Raw genomic sequence first — 25,564 nt, 5'->3', positions numbered from 1 at the left:
GACTCGGTTCCCCAGGTCCCAAATTAGCCAGATGCACAAGGGGGCACACGCGTCTGGAGTTCGTTTGCAGAGGCTGGAAGCCCTGGTGCGCCCATTCTCTCTCTCTTCCTCTATCTGTCTTTCTCTCTGTGTCTGTCGCTCTCAAATAAATAAATAAAAAATAAAAATAAAAAAAATAAAAGTGGACATGGAAGAATAAGAATACGGTGACTATAAAACCCCTTGAGTATGTGAAGCCTAATCATTTTTAGAGACCTTCACCATGCATCCCTTCTGTTGCAGTACCTAGCTTAGTGACAGTCCATCAAGCCAACCATTGTGTGTGACCTCGCATCCTGTATGCATGCGACTGCTTCCTGCAGACGCAGTCTCACATGGAACTCAATCAGTAATTCGCTCCATAACTCACAAACTGAGACCTGTGTAAATAGTTCACCCAATTGCTAGCCCAGTGTTCCTAATAGCATACAAGAGATTTTCAATTGCATAATTCGCTTTTATCTCAATCTTAAGATTTCAAAATCAATTTCTTCCTTTCTCATAACCCAACCCTGTGTTTTAACTATAGCCAATGTCAGCTCCTGGTATCATTACTTTTTTTTTTTTTTTTTTTTTTGTCTCTTCTGATTAAAACCTTGAGGTCTTCTAATTCAAATCTGAACTTACTGGGTCAAGGCAGGTCAAGTGCATAGAAAAGAGCATATACATTTTAGGTATCCAAAATTGCTAATTGCTGAAGCAAATTATTCAACAGATAAATTAAATATATTAATAAATTAGATGTTCCCTTAAAATAGCTTTTGTTTCTTTTCCTGTTAGTTTTTTGTTTGTTTTGGTTAGTTTGTTAGTTTGGGGGGAGGAATCTAATTTATAGGGATCTATAATACAGCCCAGACTGTCCTTGAACACATGATTCTCCTGTCTCTGTTTTCCAAGTGGTAAAAAGGCAGTAGTGGTCTACTATGTTGCTTCCCTAGTTTTTTTTTTTTTTTTAAGTTTTTAGAATATTTTATTTACTTATGAGAGAGAGAGAAAGAGAAGCAGATAGTGAGAGAATGAGTACTTCAGGGCTACAGCCACTGCAAATGAACTCCAGACCCATGCTACCTTATGCATCTGGCTTTACTTGGATCCTGGGGAATTGAACTGGGGTCCTTTGGCTTCGCAGACAAGCACTTTATATGCTGCACCATCTCTCTAGATCAGTTTGCCTAGAATTAACAATTCTTCTTTCCTTAGCAGCCACCCGTCTGTTCACTCATGCACTTAGCAAACATTTATTAAGAGACTACATATTGCAAAACTGACAGAATCGACAGATGATGGGGATAACGGCAACACAGGGAATGACAAGCATACTTTTCCTCTGTAGTTCATATTCGAACACAGAAGAGACTTGTTCATTAGCGAATAAATACAACACGCACACACACACACACACACACTCACACTCGGCTACAATCTCTTGTCTGAGAATCAAGAAGGCTCGGAAAACTCAAAGTTTCTTTTTACCTCATCTGTTCACCCAGCCTGAGTTAGGTATACAACGCTTTGTAAGTTAGATTTATTTCACTTTTTTTGGGGGGGGGAGGGGGGAATCTGAAGAAGCTTTATTGCTATATTCCATAGTAAAGGCATCATTTACCTTTCAAAAATTTCAAAAGGAAAAAATAATAATAAACTGCAGTGCCAAAAGCCATGAGGTCCTATAAGCTTAAGATAAAGCCTGACAAATCTGGTCCTGTGTCAGCAACACAGGGAAGATGGAGTGAAAAGTGACCTGTCAGGCATGGAATTTGAAGAAAGGCAGATGGAGCCTCCTTGCAAAGAGGGTATCTGAGGCAAGCTCTGAAGCAGATAAGGGCCAATGAGCTACAATCTGAGATAAGAAAATTCTAGCCAGAGAGAAGAACAAGTTCAAAGGCCCTTAGGCAAGGACATAACAGTTGGGTTGATGAAAAAAGAAGCTGCTGTCTGCGTAAGTCAGTGACCCAAGGAAAAGGGAAGAGGTCACATACTAAGGATACAAATTGCTAGTGACCTGATTACCGTAACTCAGTATGACACGGAAGGGAGTAAAGAGAGATGGCCAACAAGGGCTTAGAGCAGTGGAGTGAATGATCTGACTATTGTATTTTTTAAAACATTTTTATTTATTTATTTGAGAGCCATAGGCAGAGAGAGAGAGAGAGAGAGAGAGAGAGAGAATGGGCACACCAGGTCCTCTAGCTACTGCAAATGAATTCCAGACGTGTGCGCCCCCTTGTGCATCTGGCTAATGTGGGTCCTGGGGAATCAAGCCTTGAACCAAGGTCCTCAGTCATCACAGGCAAGTGCTTAACCACTAAGCCATCTCTCCAGCCCCTAAGTATTGTATTTATAAGACCACACTTGTGACAGATAATCTCCAAAACCAACTAACATGAAACAATGGTTTCCTGTCCATAAACATCCATGGCTCTCTACTTCTGAAAATGACCTTTGGCTTCACTTAGCTGCCTTTGATGAAGAATAGAAAGAGAAAAAGATAAAGAAGGTTGAAAGCTGGGTGTGGTGGTCCATGCTTATGACTCCAGCACTACAGAGGGAGAGGAAGAAAGATCATGCTTCAACATCATAGACTGCATGGAGAATTCCAGAACACCCTGAGCTACATGAAACTCTATCTCAAAAAGAAAGAAAGAAGAAAGAAAGAAAGAAAAGAAAGAAAGAAAGAAAGAAAGAAAGAAAGAAAGAAAGAAAGAAAGAAAGAAAGAAAGGAAGGAAAAGAAGAAAGGAAGGAAGAAAGAAAGAAAGAGAAGAAAGAATGAGAGAAGAAAGAAAGAAAGAAGGAAGAAAGGAGGAAAGAAAGAAAAAGACTGGCTTAGGTTAGAAACAAAACTAACGCTTGTTGCTTGTCTCAAAAGCAGTAAGGTGTCAAAGAAACAAGTGGTCTTAGGGCAAAAATCTACTATGAGATTCACTAATACAGTGTGTTCTTGGGTTACAGATCAAACCGCATGAGTATTTGAAAAATTCTCATTAATACTTGGAAAACTTTTAAAGTGGTGCCTTACAGATCTTGTCAGCCAGTCAAAGGGACTCCACAGCCCTTCAGAGCTTCTACACAATTCTGACTTACAGACTAAGTCAAAAGGGGCCAGGCACAGGAGTTTTATGGGTATCTCTTTTAACTAATGGGAAAGGGGGTGGGGGGGAACTTGATAAAACTCAAAGGAAGTCCCCTAGGTTTTAAAGAGATCTGAACTTAAAAGCAAGAACCAAACTGCCAGCAGCTAAACAAAAGAGAATGTACAAAAGGTCTCTAACTCTAAAAGCAGAAAGCAGGCTGCTGGATTGCAAACCTAAGATTCTTAATGACAGCAAAGGAAGAATCAGAGGAGGGGCCCAAAGTCCAAAGGGTGAAGTTGAAAGGTCTGAAGAGCCAGCCATTCTCCGGAAGCATGCTTCAGCCTTAACCTGGGGCACTTCTTACTGCAGAGCATAGGGGGCTAGGGACACACTTGCGCCTGCCTAGACTCTGAGTTGCTCTAAATCACAACGACTGCATGCCTCCTATGTGCTTATTTTATTTTACTTTTAAATTTAAATATATATATATATATTTGAGGTAGAGACTCACTTTAGCCCAGGCTGACCTGGAATTCACTATGTAGTCTCAGAGTGGCCTTGAACTCATGGTGATCCTCCTATCTCTGCCTCCTGAGTGCTGGAATTAAAGGCATGTGCCACCATGCCTGGCTCCTCTTTATATATATATATATATATATTTATATATTTATATATTTATATATTTATATATTTATATATTTATATATTTATATATTTATATATAATATATTATATCTATTATATATATTACATATTATATATTATATAATAATATATTATATTTATTATATTATATATATTATATAATTATTATATATATTAATTATATTTTTTTTATTTGTTTATAAACACAGAGAGAGAGAAGAGAGACAGACAGAGAGAATGGACATGCTAGGGGCTCTACCTGGTGCAAATAAACTCCAGACGCATGTGTCACTTTGTGCCTCTGGCTCTATTTAGGTACTGGGGAATTGCATCCAGGTTATTAGGCATTGCAGGCAAGCGCCTTAACCACTGAGCCATCTGTCCAGCCCTTCCATTTTATTTTTTAAGCCAGAGTCTTGCACTGAACCTGCAGCTCACCAGTTTGCCCAGATGAGCTAGACAGCAAACCCTGGGCTCCTTCTGCCTCTGCTTTCACGGTGCTCAGCTCATGGTCAGGTACCATCATGTCCAGCTTTTAGGTGGGTGTCGGGGATCCAAACCCAGGTCTTCGTGCTTGTGTGGCAAGTGCTTTCGTGACAGAGCCATCTCTCCAGTGATTTTTAATGCTTTTCTTGAGTCAGAGTCTCACTTAGCCCATGCTGCCTGAGAACTTGCTATGTATCCTAGGCGGGGTCCTGCCTCCATCTCCCATATACTGGGTTTGCAAGTGTGTGCCATCACACCCAGTTTATGTGGTGCTTGGAAGATAATTAAAGGCTTCATGTATGCTGGGTATACACTTTACTCACTGAACTACACCTCCAATCCCTTTCATTTTTTCTAACTTTAAATGGCATTGTCTGTTGCTATTATCCTATATTGGTCATGCCACAGCATGTTGGCATCAGAGGAAAGTCACAGATAGCTTGTCTTCTCACCTCAGTGGCTTCAGCCCTCAAAAACCAAATGGCACCAAGGAAACTTTATTCATAACTAGATGTGTAATTCAGGGACTTTAAGTCTGAGCCATATAAAATAGTGGGATAAGCCAAGGGTGGACCAAAGTCCATTGTTGCTATTATTTAGACATTGAGTGACCTTCAAGAGTCCATATGTTAAATCCTGTGATGTTACTGGGAGATGGAAAGTCCTGTATATAGGTTCTATATATATAGGAGGCAAGATGTTATTGGAGAGGGTTAGGTCATTGGTGGTGAGTCCTTGAAGAAGACATTGGTACCCTGGGCCTGCTATGTCACCTCCCTCCCTCCCTCTCTCTCTCTCTCCCTCTCTCTCTCTCTCTCTCTCTCTCTCTGTCTCTTTCTCTCTTCATTAATTCCTGCCTTCCACAAGATGAGCAATTTCTTCTTCTGAATGCTCACACACAATCACAGGCCCAATAGCAAGAGGATCAACCTACAATAGATGCCTTCAGACTTGTGAGCCAAATTTAAGTCTTTCCTTCTTTTTGTTTTGGTGCTGAGGACTGAACCCAGGGCATCGCATTGGCTAGGCAATCGGTCATGCATTGTGTTAAATCCCCAACCCCCCAAGTCTTAATTTCTCATAAACTGATCATCTGAGGTATTTCATCACAGTTAAGGAACGCTAACATGAGCATCACTTAAGAAGTCCAGTTACTTGAGACTAATATGAGGTAAATAAGTTCAAGTCAATCATTTGGAAAGAACATTTAGAGAGGATAACTAGCCAGCTTACACTTAGTTGAGGTGTCCAACATAGTAATGTGGATGTCTTGGGTGTTTCAATCTCAGCAGCCCAGGAGAAGCCAAGTAGCCCAGAGTTCAGAATCATGGCAAATAATAAATTGTTCCTTTAGTTTATTTTAAGAAACTGAGTTCTGCCCTTTTTTGCTTTTTTTGTTTTTTTGGCTGTTGCTTCAAATTCAAATAAATGAAACCATGTGGCTACTGGTCTTGGATTGTTCCTCGAAGGAGGTGGAGGCAAACAGAGCAGCTAAGAAACCAGCTTTCAGCAACACTGTGCCATGCGACCGTGGTTGGTACCCAAGCGGCAGCAGTGACCGTAGGGAGAATAGGACATAGGCAGGGTAGATCTGAAAACATACCTAAATAATTTGGTGGCAGAGTCAATGTATTTAAGGTTGCTATTAATCAGGTCCTTGTACACCACCTAACTCTATGGTAAATTTTAAAGAACTCATTTGGGATGACACTGCCCCATTATAAAAACAAAGGGGAAGTTGTCAGGCACTGCCAGGCATAGGCTGGAGCATTCAGAAGAGGGCCTGAGCTTCCAGGAATGGCTATGGACCCTCAGGCAACAGGAGGCCACTCCCTCTCCAATCCCAGCACACCTAAACCTAGGCTCCGTCCATAGCCCTGTGACCTTTGGCCAGTTGCCTAGGAAATTCCTTATCAGCCCTCACACAGCCCATCCTCCTGAGACCCTAGATCACCTGACCCTACCCTCTGACCTCTGCATTGCCTATGTGCTAGAATGAATTTCCTCATATGCTAATTAGGCATCAGAAATAAACTTGGTAAAGCCAATCCCCTTAGGACCCTTCCCCCACCCTCAGATGCTTATAAACCCATTTCACTGACAGAGAGGCGTTCAACTTTCTCCCAGGAGTGCTTCTCTCATCAAGTGCTCAGCCACCCCGGGGTTGCCTGGATGTCTTCGGGTGGGGGTTGGGGACCTCTGCCGCCCCCCAGAGCAAGAATCCAGGAACCCACAAATGTAGGCATGACAATAAGACATGTCAAGGGCAACTCAAAATGACTTATCAATCAGTTTTATTCACCCAACTTCAGGAAGGGAATTTCCAGCAAGTAAGAGAGAGAGGGCTGTTGGACAGTTAAGCTATGGAGTAATGTTGGCAGTTCCCTGAGTATCAAGCATCTAATCAGAAGTGTTGAATAGACTTTGGATATGAGTCTGGAGTTCGCTGAGGAGGTCATGGCTGGAGACATGAATTTATGAATCATTAGTCCATAGAAGCATTAAATACCATGAGAACAGATGAGATCACCAAGAAAGGAGTCTAGGCAGAGAAAACGCCTAAGGACCACGATCTCAGACTGATAACTACAGGTTGAAACATAAACAACAAGTAAAAGGAAAGGAAATAGTTTGCAGCAAAGCAAAAGGCAAACAAGCCGGCTAGGGGTGGGGCTCAGAAAAGGGCTCTTTGGGAGAGAACTAAGAACTAACCGCCGGAATTAACAACATGAAGCTTCCTGGTATCTTTGAGAGGGGAACTTTTAATGGAGTAAAGGGGCTGACATCCTGGCTACTTCAAAAGAGAATAAGAATAAAGAAATTCCAGACCTATAATATGGTTAATTTTGATTTTTTTTCCTATAAAATATGAGCAGAATTACCAGGTGATAGTGGAGAAAGAGCAAGAGAAGAAATACCATGAGACTATTTTTTTGTTAACAGAAGAAATTAGAGCATGGATATATGATAATAGGAAAGGTCCATTAGAGAAAGAGAGATGATGGGTATGAAGAATTACAAGAGCTATGTTCTTGAGCAGATAATGGAAAGAAACTCCATTTCTGAATTAGCTAGATGGATTTCCAGCTGTTTTTCTTAGCTCCAATTTGTATTTTTCTTCAATAAATTCTACCTCAAGCCAATTTCCAGAAACACAGTTCTTTATATTACATTAGTTCAACCTTTTTTTTTTTTTCTCTCACTGCTTTTTTCTCCTAACTTCTTCACATATCTGCATAGCTGTCAGACTGTGGAGCGATGTGGTTGACTTTCATCAATGTCAATACAAACCTTACAAATGAGCCCCATTGCTACACACAAAGGACATACTAACCCATCATCTTCATTCAACATGCAGGCGTGGAGGTAGACATGAACAGTCTGAATGTACAGCCATTCAAACTCCCATTAGGAATACAGACAGCAGTACAGGGATTCCTAAGAGTTAGAAAACCATGCCAATAGCTATAGAAAGTGGGCATTTGAGCAGATCCTGTGAAGGGTGGCAAGGAATGTCGACCAGATGTAGAAGATAGGCAGTATGACGGAAACTGGAGATAGAAGAGATGAGGTCACATAGCCTATTTAGGGCTGTAACAACTCCTTCCATGGCTATCCAGAGGGTCTCTATAGCAGCCAAACCAGGTTCCTGCCCAGAAAGCCATGGCTACCCAGAAGCCCCTGGGGAGTGGAAATTAGGCAGAAGTAAATCAGACAAAGAGCTCACTGGGTACCCCACCATTTTGCAAGGGGGAGATGGGCACAGAGTTCTAAAGGTACCAGAGTCCACATTCACTGCCTGTCCAGGAGCCCTATTTTATCAGTGTCATGCCTGATGTGTTTGAGCCAAGCAGATTTCTAGTAACTTCTCCTTTCCCACTTCCGCTTTTCTAATTACCCTTATCCTGCTTTCCAAAGGCACATCCCTCTCCCATCTAGTGTCTTACCATGGGCATTGCTTCAGCAGGCCATCGCATAGAGGGGCCGTTTGCAAACCTCATAGAAGGGAAACCTTTGATCAAAGCATTGACATGAAGCATGTCTACTACTATGCTACTGGTTTCCACATAGTCAGAGCCTAACTCATCAAAAGTTTGTAAGCTATTTGTTAACCATATACTAACAGCATTGAAAATAACATAAACAAGAATAATTTTGAACCATGAAGGTCATTAATTATGAAGTTATATTTCGATTTTTATATTCTTATTTTTACTGTAGAGGAGTAAGAAGAAGACAAATGTGAAAAAAATGATTATAAAATTTCAGTGAAAGAAAGATTATTTGAACCTTTTAGAAGTAGCTATTCACAATGCATGCAAGGTCTACTTCATACTGCAAGTTTTAGTTAGGGGACCTTATTTGTTCTTTCTTTGTATCTCATGTTGATAAGGAGACATATCCAACAAGTGACCTACAGACTCTATCCTCTTCCACCTCTGAGAATTTTCAGTTTCCATTCCTTTATTAGGCAAAGACAAAATAATTTCTGCCATGCTTCTAATGTCATATGCTGGAAGAATGACGCAGTTGGAGAAAATAAGAGTTTTGCAGTCTACTCTGACTTTGAGGCTTAAAAAAAAAATAGTTTGTGTGTAGTTTTTTTTTTTTTATCCCCGCAATAGAATAATATAGTGAAAAACAGTTATCCATAAAAATAAATACTCCACTTGTCGAATGTATAGAAATGTATTGTTGAATTGAACTGAGCTTCATGACCTCTGGTTTCCCAGTTCAAACACTGAATAACTTAGGGAAAAAAATAACCTTAAAATAGCATTGCTTAGCATGAAGCAAAGTGATAACAGCACCAGATGGCCTCAAATATTAGCCACTTTCTGTTTCATGGCAGTAATATCAACATTTAATTTTCATTACAATATATGTTGAGCTTTCCCTAGAAACAAAACATGATATTTAAAAAAAAGGAACCTTAACTTTGGAATCAGAATCAGTCTCAGCAGGGTCTCACTAGCTAGGTCCTAGTCCACCTAAAACTGCATATAGCATGCTATTTTAGTTTTATTTCTCACTTTTTTGTACAGGAGAATAAATGTGTACTGATTGTAAGACTTTAATGTGATCATGCCAATAAAATGCCAACATGGTGCCTAAAACAGTAGAGGCTTCCTTTGGTAGCTTTGATTACATTAGATTCGTTTGAAATTTGTTGTTGTTGTTGTTTTTTGAGGAGGGTCTCACTCTAGTTCAGGCTGACCTGGAATTCACTATGTAGTTTCAGGGTGGCCTTGAACCCATGGCAATCCTCCTACCTCCGCCTCCCAAGTGCTGGGATTAAAGGTGTGTGCCACCATGCCCAGCTGGATGGTATTTTTAATAACAATACCTTGGACTTCACTATTTCTGTCAGGGGTGTTTGGTTACCTCTGTTTTCACCATTCAATATAATTTGAAAATAGTTTTTTTAAAAAGCCCATTGTCTGGTCATAGCTGCTAACATGCATATATATGAAGATATATAAGAATATATAGACTGTAAAGATATTTGTATGCATGCATATGCACTTTTTTAATATTTTATTTGTTTGAAAGAGAAACAGACAGATGAGAGAGAGAGAGAGAATCAGTGAACCAGAGTCTGTAGCTGTTGCTAAAGAACTCCAGATATATGTGCTAACTGGTGCATCTGGTTTATGTAGGTACTGGGGAATTGACCCTGGGTCTTTAGGCTTTGGAAGCTAGTGCCTTAACAGCTAAGGCATCATTCCAGCCCCATATGTATACACTTGATCTTAGTTAATTGTTAAAACTCAACACCAAATCATTATTAGTTAATTGCATACCACTTGTCTCTAAAATCACAACTTTTATCTCACATCCTTAAGAATTTTTCCACTTAACCAATTCCAAAAAATAGCATTAAGCATTTAGGTAATGCACAATCTCAATAGCTCCATGCAGTTAGCATAATCAAGTCAATCTAAGAGCTAATGTTGAGCCTAAGAAAGAAGTTGGCTTCTTGACAACTTTACAGTCATAAAACTTTCTGAAGGGGCTTCTCACAGAATTAACTCTTCCATTTCCAGTAGTGATGTGATTGGAAATTCTGCTTTGATCTCTCCATGAATCCTTGCTCTTTCTTTAGAGAGGTGGATTGATAGGTAGATAGATACAGAAATATAACTCAATCCAGATTTGCCTATTAATCATTCTCGATAACAAAAACTAACATAAATCAAACAATTATTTTCCTTCAACAACCATAAAATACATTTCTGTAAGGAAAAAAACCATATAGATATTGCATGAGTACTGTGCCATTAAAAAACTTTAAATATAAGCCAGGTGTAGTGGAGCATGCCTTTAATCCCAGCACTCAGGAGACAGAGGTAGGCGGATCACTGTGAGTTTGAGGCCACCCTGAGAATACAGAGTGAATTCCAGATCATCTTGGGCTGCAGTACGACCCTTCCTCAGAAAACCAAAAAGAAAAAAACAATCTTTAAATATAGAATTAATAATGCCAAATACACAAGTACCACACAAATGTTAAATTGACCAAAACAATAACAACAAAAACAGTATCATTTTGATACTGCTTCAAAATCAAACAGTGATTAATGCTATCAAATTGTAGGGGCTACTTCAATGGGAATAATAATTTCATCCTTCATAACACCTGGAATGTCTGGGTTAAAAATCCAGCTCTAGGGCTGGAGAGATAGCTTAACGGTTAAGCACTTGCCTGTGAAGCCTAAAGACCCCAATTCAAGGCTAGATTCTCCAGGGCCCACGTCTGCCAGATGAACAAGGGGGCGCACGTGTCTGGAGTTCGTTTGCAGTGGCCAGAGGCCGTGGTGCACCAATTTTGTCTCTCTTGCTATCTGCCTCTTTCTCTTTCTCTCTGTCCATCGCTTTCAAATAAATAAAAATATAAACAATTTTTTTTAATTTAGCTCTACCCTCTTTATCCCTTTTACCTTAAAAAAATTATTTTATTAGTGTACACCTCCATGTCTTCAGCTGCCATCTGTACTTTCTACCACTTAAGTTTATTATGAGGATTTGTGTGGGGGGGGTGGTGTGCACATGTGTATGTGTGATGTGCACATGTGTATGGGTGGCCACACACCACAGTTCAAGCATGAAGATATGAGTTGACAGCCTTGGGGTGTTTGTCCTCTCACTTCTGCATAAAACACCATGGTCTCCCTGACTGTTATTTTTATTATTATTTCTGCTGTATGTGAGCTTTCCTTGGCTCTCCTTCCATTGGCATAGGAGAATAGGGATCCCAGAGACATATGTCACTTTACATATGGCTTTACCTGGCTGCTAAGGAACTGAACTTGGGCCAGCAGGCTTATAAGCAGGCACTTTTTTTTTTTTTCAAGGTAGGGTCTCACTCTGGTCCAGGCTGACCTGGAATTAACTCTGTCATCTCAGGGTGGCCATTGAACTCATGGAAATCCTCCTACCTTTGCCTCCCGAGTGCAGGGATTAAAGGCGTGTGCCACCACGCCCAGCTTAAGCAGGCAGTTTGAACTACACAGCCATCACCCCAGACCTCATTATGAGGCCTTTTAAAAAAATAAAAGCATACTTAGAGCAATGCTGGGAACATTAGGATTTAAGTTGTTGGCTCTTACTCATATTACTGTCAAAAATTCAGAGTATGGACCTCAAGAGAGTATTCTGAATAATTAACTAGCTTTCAGAAGAAAAGTTACATAATAAATAAAAACATAAAAGTCTAGGAGAAATGGGAAGAAAAGGAATTTTCTATATTCTAAATCTTTTAAAAACTTTTGGGTCAGAGACCCATTTATAAAGCTGATTAGTTATGAGTATTTTTCTTAATAAAATTCATGTATATACAAAGTGCCCCAGATCTCTTATGACAGTTTTTCTGAAATTGATCAGAGGCACCAAACCTGAGCAAGAGAACCTCCTAAAAAACAAAAAATACCATTGGTTTCTAACTCTATTTCAAAATATTTAAAGTCATTGTTTTTCACCCCACCCTCAAAGTTGGTTTCTGCATATTTATTTTATTGACTAACATCCTATCTTGCAATATAGCCATTGAAATTTACTACAATTGATGGGCTTAAAAAAGAAGCACCATGTTTTTGTTTTTGTTCTTTCTCCAAACCCACCAACAATCTGCTAAAAAACTCCAACCGAAAGGACAGCATCTCATCACATTCTGGAGACAGAAGACAATGGGAATCCCCTGCCTGTCAGAGGATCCGAACCCCTGTGAAAGTAACCTCCCTGCCAAGTTGCAAAACTCATCAAAAGGGCAGGAGGAGCCCTCCAAAGTTCAGCTGCAAGCTCTCAAGTGAGAAAAAGACATGTGATTCAAATAAAAGACAATAAAGCACGATCATAACCCATCGTGGAACTTTCTGCCACCTCTTCACATTAAGTAAAACTTTAACTTCTCTTTCACTTTAAAAATATCAAATGTCCATTGCTTTGTCTCCAGTTGTTTATATGTGTTGCTGTCCTTTCCTTTATACCTCTTCCCTCTCTGCCATGCCACTGCACTGCTCTTTAGTAAATGAGTTTGGAATATACTGTGAGCTATATATATGTTAGTGATGGTGGTCTACTAAATGAATTTAAATTTTAGTGTGTCCTATATATTGGTGGCCATGACCCATCAGCCTCCACACAGCAAGAGGAGATGGTCACAAATCCAAACTCGAGTTCTCAGCTAAATCAATAAGGCCTGGGTCCTTACATGTCATAGAGGAAGTGACTATCATTTCACCATCCATGCCCCTATTGCCAGTATGACGGCATTACCAAGAGGGTTTTAAATATCTAATAGAAAATGGTCCCTTTGCTTCCAGTCCCAGCTGTTGAACATTAATTGTGAGCATCATTTAGGAATCACTTCCCTTTAAACATATTTTGATGTTAACAATTTCAAATGCATGAAATCACATCACCTCAAGTGCATCGCATACTCTCGCTGGCTGCATTGGAAGTTCAATGCATACTTGGGGCGGGGGACGAGGGTGAGCTGAATTTTCACTTAATGCCTGCTGGAGTAAGGATTTTATGTCCATTCCATACGGTTCTCGCTCATTTCTTCCACGCTGTTCTAATATCCCAGCTCCTGTTTGATTGAGATATATTGATGTGTGCAGAGTAGGCGTTAATTACAGACCCAGGCCTGGCTGCCAAGCAGTGATTATTCCTGCAAATGTCTCTGCCTATGAGAAGACTCTTCCCCATCCAAGAAGAGCTAGTGAGTGATTTGATTTGGCCAAGATAAGAGATAGAAACCAGGAGAGCACACTGCCTTTCGCCAGAAGGGGCAGGAAGGTCTAAGAGCAGGAAAGCTGCGGGTACCTTTCTTGATGTTTCTGACTGAGTTCGATTCAATGCAGCAGGTGAGCTCTCTCCGAGCTATGGGAGGATCGAAGTCTTCTCTGCAGTCCGCGACTAGGCGGGAGTCACCAGCACAGTCTGGCCACCCGCTAGCCACTGAGCGCGCCCTGCACCCTGGACAGGCTCTCTGCACCTTGCGCCTTGCGCCCGGGAGGGGATGTCGAGGAGAAGCAAGAGAGAGAGAGGGAGAGAGAGAGACTGAAAGGCGGGGATTGAGGGGGGCTCTGCACCCGGTGGTGACACCAAAGCATTGAAGTCCCGCTCAGTAGGGCGGGGCGGCCGGTGGCGACAGCCACGGGTGGGTGAGCAGAGCCAGCGCTGGGAGGGGCCCCAGAGGCGACCGCTGTCGGGGAAAATTCCATTGCCTTATCCATCCACCAGCACCGCCCCGCGCGTCCCGAAGAAGCAGAGAGGCCAAGTTCGGTACCTCCACGGAGTCCTGGCTACATGCGGGATGGGAAGCGGGGCTGCAGCAGGCGCGAGTGGTCCAGGCGCCAGGGGCTTCGATGCCGCGGCCCGAGCAGTCCTGGGAGGTCCCAGGCCAGCGAAAAGGAAAGCGAAAGGGAAATTGCAGAAGCCGGGACAGGATCGACACCCAGCTGCGGGAGGGGCAGGGCGCAGCGGGTTCCCAGAGACACGGTTGCCCCAGGTGCCCTCATGTTTCTGCCGCTGCCAGGCCTCCCCGGGGCGAGCAGAACCCGAAGGGCGACCTGGAGTGCCCAGTCTTACATCACCTGCAGGCCTCTGCCTTTGTGTCCTGGGACACCTGGAGAGAAATAAGTCACAAGGAATTGCCCCCGGAGTCCACAGGCCACGTTCATTGAGCAGCATTGGCAAGGGAGGTTGGAGCCCAAAGCTCTGGGCGGGTTTTTAACAGGAACCCAACCCCTTGGACCGAGGCACAGGCTGGAAGAAGGAAGTTTGAGAAACAGTAGCGAGGGGACACCCCAGGACAGATTGGTCCAAGGCGATTGGCAGGACCTTAAACTTGGAGGATGTGAACCTCCCTTGGGCCATTTCTCCAGGGTAATTTGTAGTTCAGTGTTTAAAAAAAAAAAAAAAAAATCACATCTTGTTCAAAGGCGCAGTGAGGGGTGGTTATTGCAGTATTTTCAAGTTGGAAGACAGCACTGAGTGTTCTGAGTGCCCAGTCCGCCGGCTCACATGTGAAAGCACCTTGGAGAACATAACATGCGTGTGAACGACTGGAAATTCCCAGAGGCTTGAGCTTCCCAAAGCTACTCACTGTTCCAGCCCACAGAAAATAAAGCTCTTTAGAGCTTAGTTGATAAATTAGCTATATTCTCTTTGTATTTCACGAAAATAATAAGATGAACATATTAGAATACTAACTGCGCCGAATTTCACATAAAATCAGTTACTTATGAGAAGTTGGAGTTTCTTTTGAACAGCTTACTTTGCCCAGTATTGCTTTACCTTTGAAATAGTAGCCAAGTGACTTTTGCAAACAATCATTTACAAACGTTAGTTACAATCAAGTTTTTTTTTTTTAATTACAACGATTTAAAATTTTATCTTCGTTGGAAATTATATGGAAAGAAATGCAGAAATCACTCTTTTCTGTGCAGAACAATCAAATGTTAGCTTCTCTTGAGATGCTAACGGATTTCAAACCGAATCACCTTTCCAGGGCCATATATTGAAGTTCTCCTTTGCACCATGAGCGGGCATCGTGACAAGCTTGCCGCTGTGTTGAATTGCACTGCAAGGCTGTAGCAGCTGTGAAAGTCCCAACCAATGGGAATTTCAAATGGGGACAATAAGCTCTGTATCTTGAACCTCCACTTGAACCACTAAAGAGCTTCTGTACTCCTGGCAAGGTGAATTCCTCTCATGCCTCCTTTGGCAACCTTATTATTCTGTGCCATGCAGCTGGTGGAAGAAAGAGAGTCACCCAATAAGATGCCTCAGGAGCCAGACTGGGCAGCACCCAGCAGAGCCAGATGCGGACACTGGTTCTGCTCCTCTTGTTCTCTTCAGGAGCACTATAAACAGCTGCTCTCAGCTGAAACTCATTAACCCTGGACTCCAAACCTCGTATCTGAAAGGCGTCCATCCATGCCTGACAAATGCATTTTTAACATATCGCAGCCACAGCCATGGATTCAACGTTTTGAGCTATTAGAGAATTTTCACCATACTTATGAAACCGAAGGGTACCTTCTTCACAGACAAAGCTTTCAAGAACAATCTAAGTACATAAAATTAATAAAAAGTGGCCCGTGACAATTGATCTAGTTTATAATTTAGTAAATTCTATGTAAAGATGCTTGATGATATAAAGAACATTTATTCAGATTACTGACAAAAATGACATAGTAATAGTGAAATAGAAAATTGTCATATATATGTTATTTGTGAGGAGAAACATAAAAAAAGAAAGAGAGGGAATGGACAAGCCAGGACTTCTTACCACTGCAAACAAACTCCAGATGCATGTGGTACTTGGTGTGTCTGGCTTTAAGTGAGCACTGAGGGAGGAATAGATCCTAGTCCAATAGGTTTTACATGCAAGTTTCTTTAACATATCCCCAGTCCCAGAAAGTAATTATATGCATAGGGCTCACTTTGCTATCTTACTTGTCTCCTTAAAAAAATAGGTCAAATTTGTTTTCTTTATAATTACAGACACAAAGGAATTGTTGAACTGCTTATGAATGCCTGAAATTCAAGGAAATTGACTTCATGGTATAATGTGTTTTGTTGCATTCTACTCAAACAGAAATTTCTAATATATGCAGCTTGTACTTTCAGTTGCCACAGGCTGTTTGGCAAGACATTAAAAATTATTCATACCAATGAGTAAGTAAATTCCACTACATAAATTAAAAGCAGAGACCAAGATTGATGAAATAATCTGAAACTGCCGTAAGATAATTAATACAATTATAGTGTGAGAAGAAATAAAAATTAAGTAAACCTTACAGAAGTGACTAATAAAAATCACTTTAACTCAGAGGATGCATTTTAATATATGATTATTTTCCAAAGACAATGTTTGCCAATTGAATTGTAGTCCTTCAAATAAATCACTAGGAACATGTTCTGGCTTATGTCTGCAACACCAGCACTTTGCTAAGCAGAAAATTTACTATGAGATTAAGACCTGCCTGGGCTACAGTGATATCCTATGACAAGTAACAAAATAATGATAATATAAAATAGTTATGACAACTATTTCTTCTATAACTTTTGAGACAACATGGAAAAAGTTCAGTGTTAGCTCAGGTAATTTAGTGTCTACAGTCCATGACTATGGCCTTATTTTATGGCCCTTCAAAGACTAAAGTCACAAGCCCTGTGCAAGTTGGTCCTCTGATCTTTGGAAACTGGCCTGCCTGAAAATCTTCAAGTTTCCGCTAAGGGCAGTGAAAGGCTGACTGTCACAAGAAACCAGATCAGACCAGATCAGTAAAGCTAGTTCAGGTTTATTGGCATAGCTCAGTCGAGGTTCACTGGTCCCAAGATGTGAGGCCAGAGAAGTCACATCAGGGACCTAAGGTTCAGGTCTTTTAAGGGGGTGGGGGGTGGGGGGAGATGACATGTTAGCTACTAACCAGGGCCAGGCTGAGGAAAGTAACTATTTCAAGGATGGCAGAAAGCAGAGGTCTCCTTATAAGGTCCCAACTAGGGAGGGTTACCAACCATTGGCTGGCAGGGGAGTCTTGAAACTGCTGGTCCCAATCATGCCCAGGAATGTGGGTGATAGGGTTATTGGAGGGCATGGCCATCAAGTTAGGTCCTTTGTTCTGAGTGCAGTTCTGCCTAACATTCTGACCTTTTTGTGGATATGGGTGCTGACACAAGTCCTGGCTACTTCAAGCTGCTTGGGGACGACTTGGGGGTGGGGGTGCAAGGAGGAAGAGTCAGAAATTGGCAGGTGTGTGCTCAAAGGAATATACGAGGGTAAGAGCATCTGGTTGAAGGCCACCCTGTAAACTTCCCAGAGGTGCTCCTGGAGGAAGTGGAGGAGGAAAGGGTCTATAAGAAAAAAAAAATCATTATTAATAAACTCATTGGGCTGGAGAGGTGGCTTAGCAGTTAAGCGCTTGCCTGTAAAGCTTAAGGACCCAGGTTCAAGGCTCAACTCCTCAGGACCCACTTTAGCTAGATGCATAAGGGGGCGCACGCATCTGGAGTTTGTCTGCAGTGGCTGGAGGCCCTGGCGTGCCCATTCTCTCTCTCTCTCTCTCTCTCTCTCTCTCTCTCTCCCTGCCTCTTTCTCTGTCTGTCACTCTCAAATAAATAAATAAAAATAATTAAAAAAATAAACTCATAAGTGGGGTGAGCTAGGGTAGAGTCGTGGATTGCCACCAGCTCAGGGAGGATGCCTGGTTAATGAAGTGACGTTTGAGGTCTCCATCAGGCCCGATTCATTTATATAGTAGCAGCATTCTTCCCTGAGGAAGAGACACTTTCCCCCTTTCTTGCGGTCAGTAGGTCTAGAGCCCTCCTGTTTTGTAGAGTTGCCTGTGCCAGCAACGACAGCTGGAGCTGCAGGGATTGTATGGCCATTGCGCTGGTCTCCATTGCTTCTGTGGGCCTTCCATTTAGGTCAGTCAGCTCTTGGGCTGCCATCAGGCTGTGCCCTAGGCTACCTCCCGCCAGCCCTGATGCTGTGATTAATGTAACTAAGCTTACTCCAACCAGTACAGCCAGTGTCGTTCCTGGTCCTGTTTTTATTTATTTTATTTTATTTTATTTTATTTTATTTTATTTTATTTTATTTTATTTTATTTTATTTTGTATCAATTAGGAGGCACTTGAATAGTGTCAATAATATAATTTTTTAAACTTTATTTATTTATTTATTTGAGAGCGACAGACACAGAGAGAAAGACAGATAGAGGAAGAGAGAGAGAATGGGCGCGCCAGGGCTTCCAGCCTCTGCAAACGAACTCCAGATGCGTGCACCCCTTGTGCATCTGGCTAACGTGGGACCTGGGGAACCGAGCCTCGAACCGGGGTCCTTAGGCTTCACAGGCAAGCGCTTCACCGCTAAGCCATCTCTCCAGCCCAATAATATAATTTTAATTCTTCCTTAGTATAGACTGTTAGGCTAAGGATCAACCTGATTGGGATGAATGGGGACTTTCCCCTGGGGAGAAGTGCAACAGTAAAGTGACGAATTGCAAAGGAATAATATCCCCGGAGGTAAAGACAAGTCTGAAACAAGGTTATGGGTTTGTGTGGCAGGGGGATATTGTATCCCTGCTGGAGCCCAGCATTCAGAGATATTGAGGTATGGGGGTATTAACAGAGAAGAGGAAAGGGGATGTCTTAGGCAATTATCTGTAGGGGTAACTGAATGGCTAATAGCCTTTCCTGATAACTAAAGAGAATTAAATAGTGAATAGCTATCCCTAAAGTTTGTGGGCAATAAAGAAGTTTGGCCTCCTTACCTGATTGTTGTATTCCCCTTAGTCTAGATGGCTTTGAAAGACCAGCCACCATCTAACTATCCTTCCTTAGACATTTCTGGCTGAAGAAGCCTATTCTGAAAAAGAACACAAACAGCTACACTTTTCTTATCAACTACAGCTGGTAGAGTCTGTTTTTATTAGGATCCTCCTTACAAACTTGCACCGTAGCCTGGCTTCAGCCTTCATCCCATGGGAAAGCTGAGGCCCTTGTTGTTTTTTCTAATAAACAGTCTATCTGTAGAGATCAAGTGCAGTGTTTCTTTTTTTTTCTTTTTCTTACAGTAACACAGGTCTTTGGCAGGCCCTTGGAGTGCCTAACAAAGAAAACACATTGTGGAGTTAAGAGAAGTGCCGTTCTGTAAGAGTGCCAGGGACATGGACAGGATCGTTTCCAAGAGTAATGGAGGGAAGAGCCGAGGCGCTGTGAGGATAGCGAAGTACTCTGGCCAGTCTGATTGATGACTGCCAAAGTGTTGTGAGCCCTGGACTGTTGAAGAGTTTTGACTATTTTGATGTTATTCCTCCCATGAGACCCAAGAAAGAGAGGAGGAAGGTGGATTATGGTGGATACGGCAGAGGAGGGGCTGAGGGCCATTAAAGGGAATGAGGGGAAGGGATAGGAGAAAGGGGAAGGAGCCATAAAGGCCTTGAGAGCTTGGAAGAGAGGCTGTGGCTGAGGGAGGCGAAGGAGATATAGGGGAAGGGGAACTGGAGCAGGAGGTGGTGAAGGAGGGGTGGAAAGGGAGGAAAGAATGGGGTGGTGGTAAGTGAGGGAGGAAAAAGGGAAGGCTGGGAACCACTGGGAGGGCAGCGTGTTCCAGGAGTTCAGTTAGTGCTGAAGACTCGGGCTGGAGATTTGAGTCTTATGGATCTGATTGGTTCATAGGCTTGTTTATTTTGGCTAGGAGACCCTGAGCCATGGAACATTGGCTACAGAAAGAAGGACCAGAGTGTAGTTTCCAAAGAGCCTGAACAAAAGGGACCTCAGACCACTTGCCCGTGCAGTGACAAAAGTTTGGTAAATCATGGAGGACAATAAAATCTAAAGTGCCCTCTGGAGGCCAGTGTGAGCGGCTGTTGAGTTTGTAAAAAAGGCCTTTTCTTTCTTTTTTTTTGTTTTTGTTTTTGTTTTTGTTTTTAAGAAAAGAAAATCAGGCATTTAGGTTTATTGATTTGAGAGAGCTCCAATTTGGATATGTTTTATAACAGACAGCCCAGAGGTGACTGGGGTTCAAGATTTGATTAGGAGTTGGCCATTTTAAAGCCAAGGTCAGAGGCTCTGAGCTGGAGGGCCAGAGAACAGAGTGAGGTATCACCCACAATGGCCTGGACCAAACACAGTGAGAGAGAGAGAGTGGGTAATCCTACAGGCAGATGTCTCCCATTGCCTTAGGGTACCTAGCTGCCTGGCAGCATTGAAAAATGGAAGGGCATGTCCTGGTACAGCCAAGACTTCAGAAGGGGCCCCTGGAGGAGGAGGCTAAAAAGTAGGCAACTTATCATGAATCAGAAGGTGACAGCTCGGGTCAGGTCCACAGCCAGAGGAGGAGCAGCTGCCACAGTCGACTTGGGGCCTGCCTCACTGGGACTGGGGTCTCACCTCCTCCCAGGTTTCGGCACCAGTTGAAAGTCTTGACCAACGCAAGGAACCAGATCAGACCAGATCAGTAAAGCTAGTTCAGGTTTATTGGCACAGCTCTTGGGGGAGGATCACTGTTCCCAAGATGTGAGGCCAGAGAAGCTGCATCCAGGACCTGAGGTGCCGGTCTTTTAAGGGGGAGCATGGAGGAGATGGTGCTAGCTAGGAACCAGGGGCAGGCTGAGGAAAGTAAGTATTTCAAGGATGTGAGAAAGCAGAGGTTTCCTAATAATGTCCCAACTGGAGAGGGAAACCAGCCATTGGCTGGCAGGGGAGTCTTGAAACCTCTGGTTATGATCTCATTCAGAAATGTGGGTGATGGGGTTATTGGAAGGCATGGTCATCATGTTAGGTCCTTTGTCCTGGGCACAGTCCCACCTAACAGGCAGTGTTCTTGAAATGTAGCCCAACCTCAAGACTGCTCCCACCTCCATTATATTATTATATTTATATTATTATGTTATGCTCTTTTATACCCTTGTCCCTGCTTCTGTTTCCTTTGTGGGCCCTCCTCAGTGGGGTTATGGTATTCACTGTGAGGACATAAAAGCCTTAGTCAGTCCCAATGGGGTAAAAAGGGATGTGCCTCAGGGTATTCCTACCCACTGTGGGGCTCTTGCGACCTTTCTTACCCCTCTTCCACAATGTTCCTTAACCATGGCAGACCTGTTGGCAGTCTGATTTAGTGTTGAGTTCTCTGTTGCCTCTGGATTCCTGCTGTGATAAATTTTGATTAATCACTGCATCTGTCACCATCTCCCTGGAGCTGGTTGTCAGGCTAGCCGTTATGGCAGTAGTCATGTCACTGCTTCCCCTGCAATTTCTCCAGGACTCTGATAGATATAGTACAAGTGGTGTGTCTTATGGTGGGCAGTTGGCTATCTTCTTGTCTTATTAATGGATCGTGGTTCTATGTTTTCTCTACCATTTGTAAAATAAAACATATTTTTTGGTCTGGAGAGATGGCTTAGTGGTTAAGTGCTTGCCTGTGAAGCCTAAGGACCCCTGTTCGAGGCTCAGTTCCCCAGGTCCCACGTTAGCCAGATGCACAAGGGGGTGCACGCGTCTGGAGTTCATTGGCAGAGGCTGGAAGCCCTGGCGCGCCCATTCTCTTTCTCTCCCTCTATCTGTCTTTCTCTCTGTGTCTGTCGCTCTCAAATAAATAAATAAATAAAATTTTAAAAAAAAAACATATTTTTCAACCAAGAGTGAGAGCAGCATAAGTTAAAGGAGATATTCAAAATTATTTGAGAGGCCTTTTGGTATGAAAGCCCACTCTTTTCCCAGAAAGCAGTGGGGGCTTCTCTCTGAAGTCGGTGACTTTTCTGACTGTGGGATTCTGACTTGGTTTCCAGTACCAGAAAAGGTGGCTTTCCACAAAGTCTGTGTGCCACTATTGCACAAATGTGTACGTTTTGTCTGGCTGCTTGATTTCATAGTCTGCAGGGCCTCCTGCTTATTCATGTTGTTGGTGACCATTGTCCTCTGGTGGCATCTGTAGATCTTTTCAGCACTTATGAGGGCTAGCCAAGAGGAAGTTAGTTTCCTTTTTGGTTCCAGCATGGTACTCCAATGTTTTGTAACCATGGCCTGTGGTGCCTTCAGCAGCAAGGACTTATCCTTTAGCTTTGGTATGTAACCAAGTGTCTTGGCAATGGCCTGCATTGTTGCGGGGACCTCATGGGTCTCTGTGGCCAGCAGCTCACTGTGGGGAGCAGCAAAATTGCAGATCTGGAATTTACCTGCCAAAAGCTATGGTTTTAATGTTAAGCTTTTTCCACCTTCAGTCCCTCTTCTCCTTTTTTAACTGGTGGCTATGTTTTTTAGAATGCTAGCCAAAAGGAGGGTTTCTATGGAACTGATTCATGTTGTCTTCATTTTCTTTAATTTTTTCTCCACCTTGCTTATCTCCTACCTCCCTAAGCCCCTCTCATCCTTCTCCAATATGTCAAGTAACTCCACCCTTCCTCTCTCCCTATTGCTGACGCCTGCTTTGAACACTTTAATTTTGTCAAAGTACAAGCTTCCATTTTGGGCCATAACCTCAAGGTTGCTTTCACCTCTATTTTGGACATCCCAACAGTAGAAGAATACACTTGCTCAGCAAATTATTTTAGTTTTCAAGTTTCTGGAGTGGTTATTTTTCAGAGGTCCAGCTGGTCGCTATAACTTCCATACATCTTACATGGATGTCATATGAGAGCACATTATTAAGGCATATAATGTAAATTATTATTTTTGGCATTTCAAGGACAAATTGCAAAAGAACGTTTTACCTTTTGTCACATATATTTGCTGATACATGATAGTGAATGCACATGAAATCATTATGTGACTTAATATATACTTTTTTTATTAAAAATAACATAACAAGAGGTTTTTAAGTAAACTCAATAACAATAATGTGTCTTTGTCAATAAAACTAAACTAGCATTGATTTTAATGCTATGAGTAACAAATAGTAGGCCTCCAATAAATGCCTACTGAATTTATTTTTGTAAAAATTAGTTTTTCCTATCATTTTAAAACATTAAGTTCTTGCTGAAATGCTAATATGAAAAGTTAAAGATACATGTGCATGCTAGTATTCAGGTATATACATATATTCACATATTGCATATTTGTATATATGTACATAATATTTGGAAATATGGATAAATTTGAAATTTACATAGCTTCATTGGCTCCACCATCCAATCACACCAGTGCCACCTGCTTTCTTCTTTGACACTTAAAAGCAATGAATCTATTTGATCATTAACTGAAACCTCTGAAACAGTGAATCAAAATAAATCCTTTTTCTTTGTATGTTTTTCCCTCAGATACTTATCACAATAACATTTGTTTCATTTATTATATCAGTCTTTGATGCATATTTCAGATTACAAAATTACCATCTATTTAACACATTTCAGAAATTATGCTCATGTTCATAGCTACCTATTTGTGCATTGTCTGTATCTAAATGTATCATATAACTTTTATCCACTTCTTAAGGGTAGTGGATTACTTACTATCTATGATTAACATGTAGATTTATCCAAATTGTGGTTTTACTAATGTCTATAGAAGATTTAAATAATTTCTAATAATATACCAAAGTCATTTTGCAATAATTCTTTGTATTCCTTTTTCATTATTTGACAAATGTATGCTTTTTGTTATTGCTATGTTTAAAGGTTATTTTTTGGTTAAGGTGGTTATTTTACTGCATCAAGCTTAATGTTCCCAAATGAATGCCTCCTGACATGCAGTATCATAACTACTATGACTCTAAAACTATCCGTTACAATCACACCACTGCCTTAGATGTGATCTCACTTTGGGTCTCAATGGAAGGAAGCCAAATCTGTTGAATCTGTAAGTAGGGAAGACATACATTAATTTATTTTTGCTAATTTATCCTTGATGTTACTCACCCTTTATATTCCAAAATATCCAACATTGTAGGTGTAAGGAAGATCAGTGTTTTATAATTTCCAAAAGTGTGTTTTGACAATTTTCAAATTAAACAGGCCTATGAACAAACCCAATATAAGAAGAAATCACAGAAGAGATTATAAAACACTTGGAATGAAGGCATAATGGAGACAGCATATAAAATGTGAGTCATGCTCACATAATTCTTAGAAAATTATAGTTATAAAGACCTACATGTGGCCAGAGAGATGGCTTCGTAGTTAAAGTGCTTGCCTGCAATACCTAAGGACCTGGATTCAATTCCCCATGTAAGCCAGTTGCACATGGTGGCATATATGTCTGGAGTTCATTTGCAGTGACTATAGGCCCTAACTTGCCCATTCTCTTTCTTTCTATCATGAAAAATAAAGTAAAATAAATAATATTTTTAAGAAGCTTATATAACAATGACTGTGCAAGTGTTAACAATGACAGTTCAGGTCCCTGGAGCCCATTTAAAAGCAACACGATGTAACATGTATCAGCCCCTCCACATCAAGAAAGGAGGGGGACAGGAGAATCCTGGAAGCTCCAGGACCAGCTATCCTGGCGTGTGCATCAATGAACAGCAACATACAAGGAGATCTTGCCTCCATCTGGGAGAAGCTGAGGACTAGCACCAGCAGTGACCTCTGGCTTCCACATGCATGCCATGGAAAGCATGCACCCGCACTCACACACTAAAGCTCATACACTCATGTGTTACAGAAAAAGAGACATAATCTTCAAAAAAAGATCAGGGCTGGAGAGATGGCTTAGTGGTTAAGCACTTGCATGTGAAGCCAAAGGATCCCAGTTCGAGGCTCGATTTCCAGGACCTACTTTAGCCAGATGCACAAGGGGGCACATGCGTCTGGAGTTCGTTTGCAGTGGCTGGAAGCCCTAGTGAGCACCCCCCCTCTACCTCCCTCTGCCTCTTTCTCTCTGTCTGTCGCTCTCAAATAAATAAATAAAATTAACAACAAAAAGAATTTTTATAAAGATCAAAATTAATAGCATAAGATTTCAACTAAGAACAAAAAAGGAAAATATGCACACAGTAAATAAAAGCAAACAATCACAATAAAGGCTGAAACAGAGAGGAAAATCAACAAAACAAAACATTGATTGGAAAATGTCAATACAACCCACAAATCTTTATCTGTATTCATAAAATAAAAACAGGAGAAAAATCTTAGTATTATTTGAGTAGCAAAGATTTCTTGACCATGACTCAAAAAGTATTAATCATGAAATAGAATAAGTGATATAATTAGACTTTGTCAAAATACATTTTTTTCCTCTCTGTGTAATCTCAAAAAATGACTACCAATGTATTAAAGGTTCTACAGTATCCTTCAATGAGAACAAATCGTATCAGGAATAGTGGAACATGACTTTAATCCCAGCACTCAAGAGGCAGAGGTCAGAGGAT

The 25,564-nt window shown here is 41.6% G+C and overlaps 1 protein-coding gene across 10 annotated transcripts in view; it reads right to left on the bottom strand.

The window, feature by feature from the left end:
- Il15 (interleukin 15) overlaps positions 1 to 14,446 on the bottom strand; it is an 85,936-nt gene extending 71,490 nt beyond the window's left edge. For 4 of the 10 annotated variants that reach the window (XM_045131525.1, XM_045131519.1, XM_045131528.1 and 1 more), the window contains exon 1: positions 13,570 to 13,827. The gene's annotated coding sequence lies outside the window, so the exon portion shown is untranslated. Of the gene's footprint in view, positions 1 to 8,189; positions 8,239 to 13,163; positions 13,248 to 13,569; positions 13,828 to 14,035; positions 14,135 to 14,337 lie in introns of those variants that run through there. The other 6 variants (XM_045131521.1, XM_045131524.1, XM_045131526.1 and 3 more) reach the window with 6 other exon arrangements.
- Between the last annotated feature and the right edge of the window lie 11,118 nt (positions 14,447 to 25,564).

The sequence above is a fragment of the Jaculus jaculus genome, chromosome 12, assembly GCF_020740685.1.
Source record: "Jaculus jaculus isolate mJacJac1 chromosome 12, mJacJac1.mat.Y.cur, whole genome shotgun sequence".
Taxonomy (NCBI): domain Eukaryota; kingdom Metazoa; phylum Chordata; class Mammalia; order Rodentia; family Dipodidae; genus Jaculus; species Jaculus jaculus.
The sequence above is the reverse complement of the archived record's forward strand: the minus strand, read 5'-3'. Positions and strand labels throughout refer to the sequence as shown.